The sequence below is a fragment of the Ovis aries genome, chromosome 17 (genome assembly GCF_016772045.2).
Source record: "Ovis aries strain OAR_USU_Benz2616 breed Rambouillet chromosome 17, ARS-UI_Ramb_v3.0, whole genome shotgun sequence".
NCBI classification, from domain to species: domain Eukaryota; kingdom Metazoa; phylum Chordata; class Mammalia; order Artiodactyla; family Bovidae; genus Ovis; species Ovis aries.
The window spans coordinates 59,524,898-59,544,190 of NC_056070.1; the positions used below are offsets into that span (position 1 = coordinate 59,524,898).

Sequence of the window (19,293 nt, forward strand, 5' to 3'; positions counted from 1 at the left end):
TCAGGGAGCCTCAACTGAGAGTTCACGTGCCACAACTAAGACCCTGAGCAGCCAGAAGAAAAAAAAAAAGCATTTGAGATGCTGACCACCTGAGTGGATGTCTGACTCTCAGACAGGTCAGAGCATCGTTCCTGTTATTTCAGGGAGGAATGGAGCCAAGTTGTTCATGGAGCCACATGTAATTCATGGAGCCAAGCAGTTCATGGAGCGAGTTTTGCTCTTCCTAGGTATCTTCTCAAGATCCAATTTTAGACTACCATCAAGGAGCAAGGGCTCGTGAAATCACGGCCAGCCAGGGTCACTGGAGCTCAGGCTAGGAACTTGGGTCATGGGAGATATTTGGCTTGCAGGGCCCCTTCCCACCAGCCCTCTAGATCTGGGATGCTCTCAGGCAGGGGACGTTGCTGTGCAAAGAGTTCGCCCAGGGGTAATAAACCCAGTTGTCTCTGTGCTGTGCTCCTAGACAGTCAGATGCAATTTGCGCTCCGCCATCCTCTGCATACCATCTGCAAGCATTTGTGTGTTCCCTCGCTCTGGCTCTGGATTGGAGACCTGACCTCTTCCTCCCTCTCCCTTCTTCTTCCCACCCCCAGCACTTCCTCCCATGGCATCTGAGGGGGTGGGCGGGCAGCCTTGTTTGTCCCGATGACTATCTTCGAAAGCCTCCTCCTCCACTGCAACCTCATCTCCATTTCGCTCCCCCATTCCAAGCCCAAATGCCTTCCCTAGCACACTGTCGTTTGTCACCAGATGTTAGAGGTTGCAAACTGACCCCCTAGCTTTTACAGCTTCCTTTATTGTATTCGCCTTCACTCTTCCTAGGACTCTGAACACAACCCCCCATCCTGGCGTGTGTAGGCTGACCTCCACGTGCTCTGGAGTCAACTGATTGCGCCTGAATCCACTTAAAGGTGAAAGGATAAAGCAATTTTCTTCAAGATGTGGCCTAAACTGTTTAGTCTTGGAGGTCTCCAAAGGGCAGGAATGAAAGGATGTCCCTCCCACCCCCCACTTTGGTCTTAGAGCACCCAACTGGGCTTGCCTTGATCAGCGCAATTTGGAAGAGCTTCGTCCTCCTGCCCTGGAGTGGGTTTGTCCTGCAGACTCAGGCCCATAATGTATGGACAGTGTCAGCGCTTGCAGTTAGCAGACTTGAAAATAAAAACCCCCCATAAGCCAGTCTTTACCATTTTCGGAGGCTTTAGCACAAGTCAACAATCATTTATATAATGAAGGGAAGAGTCCATCGCTTTCATCAGAAAGAAGAAAAATGAAAAGGGGTCATCATCAGTTGGTCCCACATCAAAAAGTCAGGAGGCATCAATGCAAATGGGAAGAGTTGTCATCCATCAACATGACATGGGGACAATGGGCTGTGAGTTGATGTATTTTAAAAAAAAGTTTTTCTTTTTGTTTGTTTATTATTTTTATTACTTTTTATTGGAGTGGAGTTGCTTTGCAATGTTGTGTGAGTTTCTGGTGTGTAGCAAAGTTATATGTATACATATATCCCCTCTTTGTTAGATTTCCTTTCCATTTAAGTTATCACAGAGCATTGAGTAGGGGTCCCTGCGCTATACGGTAGGTTCTCGTTAGTTATCTATGGTATTTTATACATAGTAGTTGTATATATATATCAATCCCAATCTCCCAATTCATCCCACCACACCCCTCAACCATAAGTTTGTTCTTTATACCTGTATCTCTATTTATGCTTTGCAAATAGGTTCATCTGTACCATTTTTCCAAATTCCCCATGGAAGCCATATTTTATGGTATTTTTGAGTTGATATTTTTAATTAAGAGAGGAGACTGGAAGCTTGGGCTGGAAGCCAAACAGCTCTCAGCCCTCTCCACTCACCACTAAAGTACATCCGGCCCAATTTGGCCTTGGAATATTTTTGATTAGGGAATGTTAGATTGTGATTGTCTGAAGGTCAGGAAGGTGGGATTGGAGGGTGGGGTGGAGGAGGGGTGAGAGGGGCTGCATACTCAGAGGCCCCAGGCTACACAAATAGACCCCATTCAACTCTCTTTCTGGTCCATAATCCACTGTGGCTCTTGAGAAAGTCACTTCTCTCTGAGTCTCAGTTTCCCCCAAGACCTATTTTGAGGATGATGCAAGGGAGCTGTTCCATTTGAGTTGACTCCTACACTTCCTGTTAGTGCCTGTGTGCATGGGTACATGCTCACTCACTTCGGTCATGCCCCATCCTTTTCTGCCCCATGGACTGTAACCCACCAGGCTCCTCTGTCCATGAGATTTCCCAGGCAAGAATACCAGTGTGAGTAGCCATTCCCTTCTCCAGGGGATCTTCCTGATCCAGGGATTGAACCTGTCTCTCCTGCATTGACAGGCAGATTCTTTACCACTGAGCCACCTGGGAAGCCCCTTGCTCTTAGTATGAGCCAGTTAATGAGTCACCTACTCCTGGCTAATGCCAGCATTTGACACAGCAGCCTGGAGGGACCAGAGAGACAGATCTGATCTTCTTGAGACTGCTTGTCCAGGGTCCCCTTTTCTCCAAGTGCCTTTCTTTAGCAGCCTTTGTAAGCAGTTCTGTGAAGCACTCTGCATGGATCCTAGCATGCAACTCACCCTAACTGTATCGTGTGTCATCTAGATATATATTTATATCTACATATTTATGGCTGTGCTGGGTCTACATTGCTGAGCAGGCTTTTCTGTAGTTGCAGTTTGCAGGTTTCTCGTTGCAGCGGCTTCTCTTGTTGCTTAGCATGGACTCTAGGGAGTGCAGGCTTCCCTAGTTGTGGCTCCCAGGCTCTAGAGCAGAGGCTCAATAGTTGCGGCCCATGGGCTTCGTTGCTCCTCAGCATGTGAGATCTTCCCAGATCAGGGATCGAACCCACGTCTCCTGCATGGCAGATGGATTCTCTACCACTGAGCTACCAGGAAAGTCCCCTTACTGTACTATAAATGCCTGTGGCTTATTTGGTTTCTATCAGTAGACAATGAGCTTTCTGTAGGCAAAAGCCATGTCAAGCTTGCTCCACGATGTAATCTCCCAGTAACTCACATAAATGTAATTCTGGGCAAATGACTTCATCTGATCCTCAAATTTGTCCAGCTGAAAAATGAGACTCAAAAATAGTACTTGCTGGGACTTCCCTGGCAGTCAGGTAGTTAAGACTCAGAGTTTCCAAAGCAGGAGCTGCAGGAGACACAGGTTCAGTCCCTGAGTTGGGATGATCCCCTGGAAGGTGGAGATGGCAACCCACTCCAGTATTCTTGCCTGGAAAATCCCATGGACAGAGGAGCCTGGTGGGCTACAGCCCGTGGGGTCACAAAGAGTCAGACGTGACTTAGCGACTGAGCACGCACACAGCCCATTAAACACTGTTGTGATCGTTTCAGGTGCCTTGCGAAGTGACACAGCTATACCTATACACACACCCATTTTCCCCCGAACTTCTGTCCCATTCAGGCTGCAAGTCTGGCTCTTTTAAGCCAAGCTAGTGGCGAGTCTGGGTGGAGGGTAATTGCTGGTGGGAAACATAAGGAAGCCTCCAGATGCCTAATGCCCTCTTACGTGACTGGGGCACGGGTCACACTGGTTTGTTCAGTCTGTGAAAATACCTTAAGCCGAATACTTAATAATCTGTGCACTCTTGAGTATGTAGGTGTCAGTAAAGTTTCAATATAAAAAAATCAATATATTTTTAAAAGTTTTTTTAATATGGGAGGGGAAAGAGCCCCTTATTTTCCTAGAAAACCCCCCATAAACCAGTCTTAACCATTTTTAGAGGCTTTAGCACAAGCCAACAGTCATTTATATAATGAAGGGAAGAGTCCATCACTTTCATCAGATTTTCAAAGGGAACCTTCACGCCCTGAAAGATTAAGAACAAATGCTATGCAATTTTGCAGGGGATGGAAAGATGGAGCGGGGGGTAGGTGACTATAAAAAAAAAATCCTTCGGGAGAAACTTGCTTCCTGCTCAAAAGGTATCAGCCCTGAAATACCCAGCTAAAGGCTGTCAGAAGTAGGAGGAGGTCAGGTTGAGTTCCTCAAACAAACCCCATTTCCAAGTTCTTGGTCAATCTTGTTTTCTCTCCAGCGGCAGAAGCTCAATTTTCTTTCCCTCCCACCCCCCACATCTGTGGTTTACGGTAGTGTGTGATACTTGGGGGGTGATTTATTGCTGCGCTCAAGCTTAGGAGAAGGCTTCTTGAGGAAGGCCCCCACTGCCATCCCTATGTGATTTAGGGAGCATTTCTTGAATTCCCCAGGCCATTGGCTTCTAGCAAAAAATGAATGTGGGTCATTTTGGGAATAGATGCTCCCCGGCATATGTGTCCCTGCGAAGAGAGACGGTTGGTTGGGGGAAGTAGCTTGGCCCCATAAATCATCTAGCATTTGGAGTATATCGTCTCTCCTTATGAGATATGAGAGGGAGGGGCAGAGCAGACGCACGTGCAGGGCCCTCTCACAGCAGAAGGAGGTGAGAGCTGGAGGGGAGATGGCAGGCCGCCACCAGGCCACGTGATGGACCTGTCCCTGCATTTTCGGCATCTTTGTTGCCACCTGGCATTCTGATACTCTGTCTCTCTCCTGGATTCACCCTGTCTGCTGTTTACCTCTCTGAACAGTGCTGGGGAGAGAAGGATGCAGACTTGAGTTCAAATTCCACTTTTGTTTCTTATCAGCTGCATACATTTGAGCTTGGAATTTAAACTCTCTAAGACCTCAGTTGTTCAGTTGCCGAGTCGTGTCTGACTCTTTGCAACCCCATGAGCTGCAGCACGCCAGGTTCCTCTGTCCCACACTATCTCCTGGAATTTGCTCAGATTCATGTGCATTGAGTTGGTGATACCATCCAACCGTCTCATCCTCTGTCGCCCCCTTCTCCTCCTGCCTTTAGTCTTTCCCAGCATCAATGAATCGGCTCTTCCCAAAAGGTGGCCAAAGTATTGGAGCTGAAACTTCAGCATCAGCCCTTTCAATAAATATTCAGGACTGATTTCACTTAGGATTGACTAGTTTAGTTAAGGATTGATTGGTTTAGTTAAGGATTGATTGCTTAGGAAGAACTCACTGCCTCTTCCATAAAGCAGAAATAATATTATCTCCCACGTTGGGTTTTTGTGGGGCTTAAATGAGGCATTAAATGACATTAAAGGGGATGAAATGCCTTCTGTGATGCATTTAGTTGACTCTCAATTCATAGTTATTTCTACTGGGTTGGGCAAAAATTTGTCCAAGTCTTTCTGTAGCATCTTTAGATAAAAATACACCTGACTATCTGGTCAAACCAATATTTTTTATACCTTTTTTCATATCACTGCTTCTCAATGGAAGGTGACTTTGCTCCCAGGAGATATTTTACAGAGTCTGGAGGCATTTCTGGTTGGCCGTCAGGACTAGGGGAGGGAGGTGCTACCGGCATTGAGTTCAGACAAGCCAAGGATGCTGCTAAACATCCCGCAATGGGTAGGGCAGCCCTGCAACGAAAAATGATCCGGCTGAAAGATCAGTGGTACCGGGGCTGAGAAACCTTGCTTTAGGCTGTACTTTCTGTGCTTTTTCCTCCTTGGTGCCCCTGTACTGTACTTGGCACTCTCATTCCCTTTTGCTTTTATGGCATGCTAAGCAGCAAATTAGGTGTTCGCATTTCCAACATTATTAGAAATTATAGATGGGCCCAAATCTTGGCTTTGCTGCTTACTGGCTGTGTGTCCTTGGGTGAGTGACTTAACCTTTCTGAACATCAGTGTCCTCATCTCTAAAATCAGAGGTTGGTTATGAGGATTAAATATTCATTGGAAAAGTCCCTGATTCTGGGAAGGATTGAGGGCAGAGGGATAAGAGGACGTCAGAGGGTGAGATGGCTGGATGGCATCACTGACGCAATGGACATGAACCTGGGTAAACTCCGGGAGATGGTGAGGGACAGGGAAGGCCTGGCATGCTGCAGTCCATGGGGTCGCAAAGAGTTGGATCCAAATGGGTGACTGAACAACAACAGCGTGAAGATTAAATATGATGCTTCACAGGAATGATGGCACACAGTACTGCTCAAAAAGAAGAAAAATCTGTGCATCTTCACAGTCCCCAGCAACCTCAAGATGATGGGTCTTGAAGATGGGCGGTCCATAGCCGGCTCCTTTCTGTCTAGTGTGCGTGTGCAGGAGTGGTTTTCTTTCATCTCTTCTGATCATCTCTCCTAGTCCCTTCCTTTTCTTTTCATTCCTCCCCTTTCATTTCTTCTCTTTTTTTTTTCCAGCTCCCACCCAGGCGGGAGCGGAGGAGGCTCTAACCTCTGCTATGCACAGTTTCAAAGCTTCCTTCTGAGCACAGCGTGACTTGTTTCAAGGGGGAGGGTTTGCTCATCTGGTTTCTTTCTCTTTCACTCCCTGGCTCTGGTTATTAAAGTTTGGTTCCTGTAGGAGGAAGGGGTGAACTTTGAAACCTCAGGAATAAAACGCTCCATGGGGCCTTCTTATCACGTCAGCCTCTCCCCCTGCCTTTCCTCCTTTGGTGGCAAGAGTTGGGGATCAGAAACTGCTGGGCGGGCTGCCTTCCTCACTCATCATCTGAGCCCCATTCGCCCTGGTGTCCCCACTGACACGCAGCTGAGAGGCATGTGCGCATTGCCTGCAGGCGCATCTGAGCACCACCTGGCCAGTCTTTCCTGTGGGACCCAAGTGGAGAGTGAGTCCTCTGGCCTGGGCACGTGTCCCTGTCTCACTTTCCTCCAGGAAGAACCTCAACCTGGTCAGGAGCTCTGTTTTAAACAAGCCTCATTTAGCAAAGGAAGAGAGCCCCCATCAACGCTGGCTGTATTCCATGCACTAGACGTATTGCTAAGAGTTTTCTGTGCATTATCTCCATCAGTGCTCATGACAACCCAAGGACCTGGCTGTTTCATTGTCTCTATATTAAAGGTGTGAAACTCAGACTCACCGAAGTTAAGAGACTTTCCCAAAGTCACAAACTGGCTAAGCATCAGAGCTAGGATTTGAACCCGCTTTTCTCCAATGCTAGAGCTACGGGTGACCCACTTGTCCCAGTTTGCCTGGGACTGTCACAGTTTTAGTGCTACAAGCCCCACATCCCAGAAAACCCCTTCATGCTTGGATAACCCAGGATGGCCTGTAATCGGGGGCCAGGAAGCAATGAGAGTGAACTGATACTACCAATTGTGAGTGTCTTTTAAGAACTGTATTTCCTCCTTCCTTCCTTTCCCTGTATCATCTATTGCAGTAGAAGAGGTTATTTTTATTTTTTTGGTATAAGGCTTAAGAATGGCTGAAAACTGATAATGCCTAGGTTTGGAGAATGCTGCTTTCTGGTGCTGAGATTTTGCATAAGAGTTGACTTAGGCCTCCTTGGGCTTCAGATCACCCCCAGAACCCTCTCTAACTCTTCTTTGGCAGTCTTTCAATCGTCATCATGTTTCCATAGATCACCTCGCATGTAAGTGGCAGCACTGGGTTCATTTGATGGGATCCAGCCATGTAATATATATGTAATATACAGAAGTAAGTCTGATACTCAGGGCTCTTTGAGATCTCTTCCAGCCTTAGCAATCTGAGCCAGAGCCTGGCCAACTTGTCTCCAAATCCATTCACTCTTCTTCCTGGTCACCCACCTAGACCTCATTTCCCAGCCTGCTTGCAGTTAGGTGGGGTTACATGATTTAGTTCTGAACAATGGGATATATAGAGGTGAAAGTAACATTTACCATTTTGATCATAAATGTTTACATACAGTCCACTGCTGTGCGATCACAATCTTTTCACTTCTGGGTGACCGTGGAGGATGGAAGGGCAGGTGGCTGAGTGGTAAAGACTCTGCCTGCCAATGCAGGAGGTGCAGAATTGATTCCTGGGTCAGGAAGATCCCCTGCAAAAGGAAATGGGAACGCACTCTAGTATTCTTGCCTCGGAAATCTTATGGACAGAGGAGCCTGGCGGGCTACAGTCCATAGGGTTGCCAAAGAGTTGGACAGGACTTAGTGACTGAACAGCAAAGCAGATAGAAGAGCCACAGGAAACATGAATCCAGAGTCACTTCTTGAACCTGAGCTGCCTGCTGATAAGTAATACTTGTTTTGGACTTTACGTCAATATACTTCATTCATTTGAGCCACTGAGATTTGAGGGCTTATTTTGTTATAGCAACTAGCATTTCCCTAACAAATACAGTTTCCAGTCATATTTCTCTCATCTCCAGTATACAAAATCTCCATTCTGAACCAAACAAACTTGCTAAGCAGCAGGAGTTTCATTACAGTCTTTATAAGTCTAAGCTCTATCATTTCTTGAATGGATTTGAAAATCCGCATGCATCATTGCTGGGACGGATGATACAAAACACGAGCAAAACCGACGAGACAGAAGCAGATCTTCTCGGATATAATGAGACCAAGAAAGCATCCTAAAGATGGTTTCTCTGGGAAGCACAGAGGAATGAAACAGGCAGTCCCGCTAGGACCTGAAGACAAGAGCCTTAGAGAGAGCCCAGAGCCTTCAGCAGAAAAGGGAAATGGGAAACAAAACCAGAAAGGGGGAAAAAAACACCCAGAAAACAAAACCACCCATTTCTGATTTCCTGAGCTTTCAATATGGGGATCATTAACGGGAGCTTTCTGGCTAATCTTAATTGCTAGGACTGAGGAAGGGAATTGCCAGGGTAATCAGATCCCAAAGCATACAGGGCTTTATAGATTAAAGCAAAGTTATCTCCTAATCCCATCAAAACGTCATAATCTTGTGTCACAGCGGCATCTAAACACAGCTGATTGAGATGCCACGAGTGCTGGATCTGGGATCCATCACAACCCTGCTGTCCGGAAAGCAAATAACCCCAAATAAGAAGATTGGATTTAGTGTGGTCTGGAGATATTTACTACAAAGGCCTGAGCACTGGCTCCATCCCCGCCTTGGGCTTCGTGTGGGGGAAAAGCTCTGGTGTCCCCAGACGCATTCCTTTTAAAGAAAAATTTTCCCAAATGGAAATAGAGTCGTCATGGGTCTTTTTTTTTTTTTTTTTTGCTGATTAAAAAATTAATACGTGTCGGCTGTAAAAATGCAGGCAATACAGAGAAATATGAAGAACAGAAAGCACACACTTTCACCAGAAGGAGCAATTTTTGTTATTTGGGTGTTTTACCTTTTCAGAGATTTCTTCCAGGCATGCGCACATATAAATTCACATTCTCTTTCTCCCCACCCCTCCTCCCCCCCACCCCATGCTCTCTCTGATCATCTCACATCTTTTGTATTCCTCCCTTCAACTGCTAAGATCCAGGGCTCCTGTGGTCACGTGGCTAACCCGGCGAACCCATAGCTCTTAGGTCTGCTTGGTTTAACCCCTCAGCAGAGACTGACCAACATCTCTGAATTCCATTCCAAGTCCTGCAGACAGAACATTACTCCCATCAGTCACAGCGTGGCTGTGAGGGTCCATATACAATGACCACAAAGTCAAGTTCCCTTATTGGAGGTGGGGAGCAGATGGCGGAGGACAGGAGGCCATTCTCGGGCCTTCCCTCGCTCTCCAAACAGAACTGAATACGTTTTAACTGATCCTATCCCCTGTCCTGCTCCCACACAGAAGTGGCTCACAAAGGCCCTACAAGGAGTGAGTGGTCAAAACGTGAGCTCAAGGGCTCTTCTCCCGGCCTCTGAGAACCGTCTGCCACTCACTCAGCTGTACTTCCATCAGTGTTAGAAAGTCATACGATAGACAGGAAGGGGAAAATATGAAAAAAAAAAGAAGATAATTCTTTTGAGAGCAGTGGAACAACAGATTGGGGTGTCTCAGAAGGTGCTAAGTAATTCCTCACTGAAAGTACCCAGAACAGGGCACAAAACCCAATGCTCTTGGATATTATATGGAAATTCTAGATGGTGTACAAGTGTTGACTTCTGACTCCCCCTTTCCTTGTTGTGTTCTTGATGAATCAACACTCTTGGATCTTCATATCACAACCTTTATTTGGTGGGGTCGTATCTGATGCTTAACTTCACAGCACAACAAAGGGAGGCAGGCTGATCTGGAGGTTAAAGAAGAATCTAGGAATCACATGGGTGATGAAAATGAAGATCTTATTGCTGGTAGGGCAGGGAGGAGCCAACATCAGAGAGCGGACCTGGCTGATGGCAAGTTTTAGGTAGCTTTTCATGAGAGTGTAGACCTTATCCTTTTGCCCTCTGGAAACGTCAGTAAAACGTAGACAGCTCACTGATGCTTCTGTTGCGAGTGGCTATGTTCTGAAGCTCTATTGGCATCAGTTAAATCAGAGAAACCATATGCGACAAGCTGACTTCTGGGTTGCATCTGTCTAAGGAGGAAAATAGATGGTGCCTCCCTGGGAGACTGTGAAGAGTCAAGGCAGACAACAGCTAACGTATCACAGGCGCTCAGTAAATGACCCTCGAATGTGTAAGTTCCTCCTGGAATATAAATGCTATCTTTGCCCAGATCAGTTGCATTCTTTTTCTCTGAGAAATGACCGGGCATTTGGTTTTTGTTTTTTTTTTTTTTTTTTTTTTTTTGAGGCACTGGGCTTCATGTATGCTTTGATCTGGACAGTGAGTCAGAAATGACCTCTGCATCCTGGGGACCTCTTCGTTACATCACTTGATCTATTTTTTCCCCACCCTTACCACACTAAGATCTCAAGCTAATTTGGGGAAGTTGGTTTTTGAAATCCAATCTTCTAAAGCATTTTCTCAAAGGAGAGAAGCACTAATAAAGCAACTGAATGGAAATATCCAGCTCTAAGAGGCAATTTTTGGGTGAAGGCAAGAAAACTGTGAAATCCTTTACTGGGGTGGTTTTTCCTTCCTTCTTTCCAGAAATCCTGTGGTATCCCTGCATCTCTCTCTCTCTCTTTCTGCTTTTCTGAGGCAAAACAAAACAAAGCAACAACAACAACAAAAGCAAACAGAAGCCAGGGACTTCTTTGGAGTCCACTGGTGAAGACTCTACACTTCTATTGCAGGGGAACAAGTTCCATTCCTGCATGCCACTTGGCACGGCCAAAAAAAATTTTTTTAAGATGGTATATAAACTAATTGGTGACCAAAACACTGTTCTCCGTTCTAAGGTATTCTGTTCTGTAAATTGCTTTAACAGACCATATGGAAGCTCGCTTCACGGTGTTAAGGACACAAAATTTTCCTTCCAAAGGCTCTTTTAGAAGGAGAGCCCATTGGATAAAGCAATGGCATGAGTTCACCTAGGCTATCTTTTATTTCCTCCACAACTAAAAGAACTGACTCCTTGGATCAGGAGAAAGTACAGCTTACCAAGAGATAGGGTAAGGAGCCATCACCTTCTTTCTTTTCAGCTCAGTGGTATGGAAAACGCAGGCGTCAGATTAATTTGAAAAGCAGCTCCCCAGTTGGTGATCTGGGCTGACCTGGGCTCCCACCTTTACCGTAAACTAAATCATTGAAGGCAATCTATTTTTGTGTTTCCTCCTCGATCCCTCACTTTCTGCTGCATCTTCCCACCAATGCATACAGTCTGATTATTGCAGCAACATGACATTGTTATCTGGAAAGGCAAATACATTCAACTTTCCAAAGAAATCATCGGCAAACGCCATGCATTTGGTCAGGCTTCCCTGGTGGCTCAGCTGGTAAAGAACCCACCTGCAATGAGGGAGACCTGGGTTTGATCCCTAGATTGGGAAGATCCCCTGGAGAAGGGAAAGGCTACCCAGTATTCTGGCCTGGAGAATTCCATGGACTGTATAGTCTATGGGGTTGCAAAGAGTCAGATATGACTGAGCAACTAGGCACAGAGCACATGAATTTAGTCACCCCAGTGAACTTTAAACTGCTTTGCCATACTCTCTTCCCTAACTTGCACCTCACAAAAATAATCACTAGTATTTTGTTTCAGAATTGCATTGCATCTTAAACAACTGGGAGCCAATGATATCTTTATGGTGATGAATCTCTTCATTGAGTCAGATCATTTTATATGCCCTTTAGGAATGTTTAGGAGTTTTCTGCTTGTGGGTATTATACATTGTATATAAGGTTTCTTTTTCTAGGCATTTTATGAAAATTGTTCCTATTTGGGTGGAATCATTTTTATTTTTCCAACTACTATATGTTGCTATTTAAGAAGCTATTGATTTGTGAATGTTTTTGTTGGTATCTGGCAACATGACTGAACTCTTTATTGGGTTCTGACATTTTCAATGGTTTCCTTTGTGTTTTCAATGTGAAATACTGTAACATCTGCAAATGCCATATTTCTCCTTTTCGTGTCTATTCATCTATTTATTGCTTTTTTACGAATTTTTGCATTGCTTAGACCTTTCAGGAAAAATGTTAAATGTCAATGGTGATAGTGAACACACTGTCTTATTTTGATTCCAACAAAAATACTTGTATTAATAGTAAGTCACCATTAAATATCACTCTGAATGTGGTTTTGAGATAGGTGATCATTAGAATGTTAAAAAAAAAAAAACACACAGCTATTCTTCTGTTTCAAGTTTTCTGAAAGGTTTTTTTGGTGAATGGTTGCTAATGATTTTTTCAAATGCCTTTGATGACTCTACTGAGATTATTCTATAGTCCTAGCTAGACTATTAGATAGGTTACTTTATGCTAGTTATAGAATAAGCCCTCCTTTGACACAGGAGATCATTTCTTAAATTTACTATATAATTAATGAGGATTTTGACATTTGTGATTCCAGGTGAGATTAGCCTGTTGTCTATAGTTTTTGTTTTTTGTGCCATTCTTGCCATGCATGGCTGTGACCAGAGTTATGCTGGCTTTAAAGAATGAAGTAAGAGGTGATTCACTTTTGCCTGTGTTCAGGAACAAATTATATAGCATGGGAATGATCTCCATCTTGCCTGTTAAAAAACTGATTATTAATATTGGCTCCTGAATCCTTCTTGGAGATAATGTTTTTGAATATTGTTTCCATATCTTGTTTTTTTTCTAGCCTTCAGTGAATTCAGTCAATATTACACTTCCCAGAATATTAATCCTTTTATTGAGATATAAATTATATATACATTATATATATCTTTATATATCCACATGTAAGATCAACCCATGTCCAAGGAGCGGTGGCTATGTTGGCGCAGGAGGGCCTAGAGGAGCTATACCACATTGAAGATCAGGAAGGGTGGCGGTGAGGAGATACCCTTCATCCAAGGTAAGGAGCAGCGGCTGCGCTTTGCTGGAGCAGCCATGAAGAGATACCCCACGCCCAAGGTAAGAGAAACCCAAGTAAAATGGTAGGTGTTGCGAGAGGACATCAGAGGGCAGACACACTGAAACCATACTCACAGAAAACTAGTCAATCTTATCACACTAGGACCACAGCCTTGTCTAACTCAATGAAACCAAGCCATGCCTGTGGGGCAACCCAAGACAGGCGGGTCATGGTGGAGAGGTCTGACAGAATGTGGTCCACTGGAGAAGGGAATGGCAAACCACTTCAGTATTCTTGCCTTGAGAACCCCATGAACAGTATGAAAAGGCAAAATAATAGGATACTGAATGAGGAACTTCCCAGGTCAGTAGGTGTCCAATATGCTACTCCAGAAAGAAAGAAGGGATGGAGCCAAAGCAAAAACAATACCCAGCTGTGGATGTGACTGGTGATGGAAACAAAGTCCAATGCTGTAAAGAGCAATATTGCATAGGAACCTGGAATGTCAGGTCCATGGATCAAGGCAAATTGGAAGTGGTCAAACAAGAGATGGCAAGAGTGAACGTTGACATTCTAGGAATCAGCAAATTAAAATGGACTGGAATGGGTGAATTTAACTCAGATGACCATTATATCTACTACTGTGGGCAGGAATCCCTTAGAAGAAATGGAGTAGCCATCATGGTCAATGAAAGAGTCTGAAATGCAGTACTTGGATACAATCTCAAAAACGACAGAATGATCTCTGTTCGTTTCCAAGGCAAACCATTCAATATCACGGTAATCCAAGTCTATGCCCCAACCAGAAACGCTGAAGAAGCCGAACAGTTCTATGAAGACCTACAAGACCTTGTAGAACTAACACCCAAAAAAGATGTCCTTTCCATTATAGGGGACTGGAATGCAAAAGTAGGAAGCCAAGAAACACCTGGTGTAAAAGGCAAATTTGGCCTTGGAATGCAGAATGAAGCAGGGCAAAGACTAATAGAGTTTTGCCAAGAAAATGCACTGGTCATAGCAAACACCCTCTTCAAACAACACAAGAGAAGACTCTACACATGGACATCACCAGATGGTCAACACCAAAATCAGATTGATTATATTCTTTGCAGCCAAAGATGGAGAAGCTCTATACAGTCAGCAAAAACTGTTTTTGCTGACTGTCGCACAGATCATGAACTCCTTATTGCCAAATTCAGACTCAAATTGAAGACAGTAGGGAAAACCACTAGACCATTCAGGTATGACCTAAATCATATCCCTTATGATTATACAGTGGAAGTGAGAAATAGATTTAAGGGCCTAGATCTGACAGACAGAGTGCCTGATGAACTATGGACTGAGGTTCGTGACATTATAAGGAGACAGGGGTCAACACCATTGGAGACGATGGATAAGTTCATGGCATAGACTGCTATGATGGTTTCCTTATCTCCATAGTCATTAAGTTATATAAATTACATATATACAGCTTTTAAAATATCAATCATACCTTAGTAGAATGATCTTTAAAAATTTTATTTTACTAAAAAAAATTTTTGGCTGTGCCAGGTGGCATGTGGGATCCTAGTTCCCGAACCAGGGATCCAACCTGTGCCCCCTGCAGTGGGAGTGCAGAGTCCTAACCACTGGACCACCAGGGAAGTCCCATCAATAAAGTGTTTTTTTGGACTCTGCCTTCTAATGAGTTCGATCTCCAGTCGGGGAATTAAGATCCCCCATGATATGCAATGTGGCCAAAAAATAAAAATTTAAAACAAAGTGCATTTTTAAAGTCCCTATTTCTCTATCTTTCCCTTTCTTTTTTTCTAATATTATTTATATTATCTCTATTCTCTCAGCTAGCTTTATTTTTAAAATATCAGTATGTTTTTAAATATGTTGCTTATAAATAATGAGCTACAATTTTGCCAGGTACTACTTCAGCTCTTGCTGTATATGAACTCATCTGAACCTCACAATTACCTCATTGGTCGGTCAGGTGCTGTTATTTTCTCCATTTTACAAATTGACAAATGGAGACCGTGAGAAATTAAATGACCTGCTCAAGGTGACTGAACTAGCAAGTGATGGAGCTGGAATCCAAGCTCAGATTCCCTGTTTACAGAGCCTGGGTACAGGATACTTGCTGTGCAATGAATCAGTGACTATTTTAAAAGTAGAAGAATTTGAGCTTATTGAAAAGGGAAGGGGGAAATAAAATGATAAGCAGAACTATTAAATAGTTTGATGGTCTGCCTTCTATTAAGACATACTTCAGGAAGGTTGATCCACATGACATTCATGCTTGTTAATTCACCCATTCATTCAATTCACTATTTGATTTTAAAAATGTATCAGATCTTTATTATGCTTCTAACCTTGATCCAGGCATTAATCCAGGTGTTTGAACAAAGGCAACAGTTCCTGCCCTTGTGAATCTGACATTTAAGCTAGTGGGATAAGAGTAGGGGGAGAGTGGGGATTATAAAACTTCTTGCCAAAATGTCGAGTACAGCTGGCATTTGGATAAATGGTTCATTGGTTTTATTCAATTATATTGTGTGCATGTCTAGTTGGGCTTCCTGGGTGACTCAACAGTAAAGAATCTGCCCAAAATACAAGAGACATGGGTTTGATCCCTGGATGGGGAAGATGCCCTAGAGAAGGAAATGGCTACCCACTCCGGTATTCTTGCCTGAAGAATCTCACGGACAGAGGAGACTGCAGGGCCACAGTCATGGGCTTGCAAGAGTTGGAGACGCCTTAGCGACTAAACCACCATCACCACCATATGTCTAGTTAGCAATCTTTATTCTATAGGTGCTCTCATTCTAGAAATATCTGTTACATAACTATTACTTGCTGGGTGCTGAAATAAGGGGCCAGACAACACCAGATAAGGGAACTGAGGCTTGAGACTTTCAGTCAGTCTAGTGTCCCATAGTGAGAAGGTGGTAAAATTGTTTGTGCATCACCATCTATGTGATTTCCATGGAGAATTAAAAACTGGCTCCTGGTGCATCCATGCAAAGGCTTCCCCATGGCCCAGCAGTAAAGAATCTGCCTGCGGTGCAGAGTTGCAGGAGATGCAGGTTCGATCCCTGGGTTGGGAAGATTCCCTGGTGGAGGGCATGGCAACCCGCTCCAGTATACTCGAGGGGGGAGTCCCAAGGACAGAGGAGCCTGGTGGGCTACAGTCCAAGGGGTCCCAAAGAGTCGGACACGACTGAAGCGACTTAGCATGCATACACTTATCCATGCAAGGATGCTATACACAGATGGAATCCACCCAGCTTTGTTGACTGAATGCATGATAGCATCCTAACACTTCCAGGGAGGTGAACACGAGAACATCGAAGGGAAATGCGGTCCTGTAAAGCTCACTCCGAGAAGCTGAAATCGACCCCGTCGCCCATAGGGAGCCAGGACATTTAGCGGGTACCAGGAGACCTTTAAATAATGACGTGCACACTCGAAGCACTAGAAGATTGAAAGAGACAGGCAGCCCAGTGGCTCTCCTTGGGCCTCACCTCCCCCTTCGGTCATCAAGGCAAACTCGGGGGCTGCAGACGGGACCTGCTGCCTTCTACACGGGCCTCGCATTAGATGCGTGTCAACAGAGATTAGCTCAGCCCCACAGGCCGCCATTTGCCATTTATTAGGCCACCTCCACCAACCCCGTAATCTAATCTCGGCCCGAGCAGTGCCTCTTCCAGGTTAAATGTATTAAAGAAGGGGGGTGGGGAGGGGGGGCGTGGGCTGCTCCAGGCAGGATGGCCTCTTCCTTTCTGACAAGCCTGACCCCAGCTCCGAACCCCTCTCCCCCTAGAGACGCCGGGGTCAGAGCCTCCTTGGTGTAGGAGGGCTGGCAGGAGGCACGCAGAGAGAGACCGGAGGATATTGAAAACATACTCTCCGGGGCCTCTGCGCTTTAGAAATCCGAGAAGAACATGAGGCGACAAGTTAAAGCTTTCACTGCTGGAAATATTTTCCCCTTTCCAGGTTTCAACAAGAATTTGATAAAGATATTGGTGGAGTCTGGAAGGGAACGGAGGAAGCAGGGTGCGTTTCAAAGCAGATGGTACCCAGAGGAGGGAAGGGATGCAGTGGAACCCTCTTAAGGAAATTTATGGGGGACGGCTTTCCCTGGAGCACATCCGTTCCAATTACACGTGTCTTTTAATTAGGGGGTGTCTTTTCAAGGCGAATAAATGTTTCATCAGGAGATTCGCCTTTTTTTGTTGTTGTTGTTCTGTGGGCTCCTTTGAAATCCTGATTCTGTGCTGGGTTCCACTCCATTCCCACAGGGTTGAAATGAAAGGTTCTCCTTTTTCCCCTCCAAAGGTGCCTGGAACTCACCTGCTCTTGCCTTTGTTCTCCTGGTATTTCTCCTGCCCTCAAAGTTCTCCCCATTTTTGCCTCTGCAGATCCAAATCTTAGAGGTTTTATCTCTTACTCAGCATCTCTGAGGAGAAGGCAGTGGCACCCCACTCCAGTACTCTTGCCTGGAAAATCCCATGGACAGAGGAGTCTGGAAGGCTGTGGTGCATGGAGTCCCTGAGGGTCCGACAGGACTGAGCGACTTCACTTTCACTTTTCACTTTCATGCATTGGAGAAGGAAGTGGCACCCCACTCCAGTGTTCTTGCCTGGAGAATCCCAGGGACGGGGGAGCCTGGTGGGCTGCCATCTCTGGGGTCGCACAGAGTCGGACACGACTGAAGTGACTTAGCACCAGCATCTCTGAAGGCCAATCTTTTTAAGATTGCTAAGGATTGCCCAGGGCCAGGCACTGCTATCTTTAATATGGTCCCGAACATGGAGGATTTTAATATATATATATATGTGTGTGTGTGTGTTAATTTATTATTTTATTTATTTTTAAAATTTTAAATTATAGCTGTGTCGGGTCTTAGTTGCAGCACGAGGTATCTTCGTTGTGGCCTGCCAGCTTCTCTCTAGCTGAGCCTTGTGGGCTCAGTTAGTTGTGTCTCACAGGCTTAGTTGCACCTCGGCCTGTGGGACCTTAGTTCCCTGACCAGGGATTGAACCCATGTTCCCTACATGACAGATTCTTAACCACTGTACCACCAGGGAAGTCCTATAAGATTTTTTAAAAATATAATTTACAAGCAGAATATGCTTCCCTGGTAACTCAGACGGTACAGGATCTGCCTACAGTGTAGGAGACTTGGGTTCAGTCCCTGGGTTGGGAAGATCCCCTGGAGAAGGGAATGGCAAACCACGCCAGTAGTCTTGCCTGGAGAAACCCATGGACAGAGGAGCCGGGCAGGCTACAGTCAAAGGGGTTGCAAAGAGTTGGACACACTGAGTGACTAGCACACACATATGAGATCGTGCACAGGTTCTCTTTTAAATTATTATTATTTTTTATTTTATTTTTTACTTTACAATATTGTATTGGTTTTTGCCATACATCAACATGAATCTACCATGGGTGTACACGTGTTCCCAATCCTGAACCCCCCTCCCACCTCCCTCCCCATACCATCCTTCTGGGTCATCCTGGTGCACCAGCCCCAAGCATCCTGTATCCTGCATTGAACCTAGACTGGCGATTCGTTTCTTATATGATATTATACAAGTTTCAATTCTCCCAAATCATCCTAGCCTCTCCCTCTCCCACAGAGTCCAAAAGACTGTTCTATACATCTATGTCTCTTTTTCTGTCTTGCATACAAAATATTGGAAATAAAAGCAAAAATAAACAAATAGTGCACAGGTTTTAAATGTTTAGCTTGATGAATTGTCAAAACTGGACACATCATGAAACCAGTGCTGATGAGAAATAACAATCCTTTGTGCCTTGCTCTCTTCCAGGGCAACTGGTATCTGGACTTCTAAGACCATAAATTCATTTTGGCTATTTATATTCTTTATCTGAAAGGAATTTTAAGGTAGGCATGCTTCTGTGCCTGCTTCTTGCACTTAATATTATTTTTGTGAGCATCTTCATGTTGTTGTGGGCAGCTGTACATCAGTAGATCATTCGTTTTATTTTCTAAAATGTCTGTTTATTTACTTCGGCTGTACTGGCCCTTAGTTGTAGTACACTGGATCTGCACTGCATCACGTGGGACCTTTCCTTTCGGGGCACAGAATCTCTATTTGTGGTATTTGGGCTCAGT

General features: G+C 44.8%; 1 long non-coding RNA gene across 1 annotated transcript in view; it reads left to right on the top strand.

Annotated features, from left to right (window-relative positions):
* Positions 1-19,293, top strand: part of LOC132658006 (uncharacterized) — a 405,815-nt gene that overhangs the window by 381,166 nt on the left and 5,356 nt on the right. Inside the window, exon 9 of the long non-coding RNA XR_009596899.1 lies at positions 13,053-19,062. This is a non-coding gene — a long non-coding RNA (uncharacterized LOC132658006). The remainder of the gene's footprint in view (positions 1-13,052; positions 19,063-19,293) is intronic.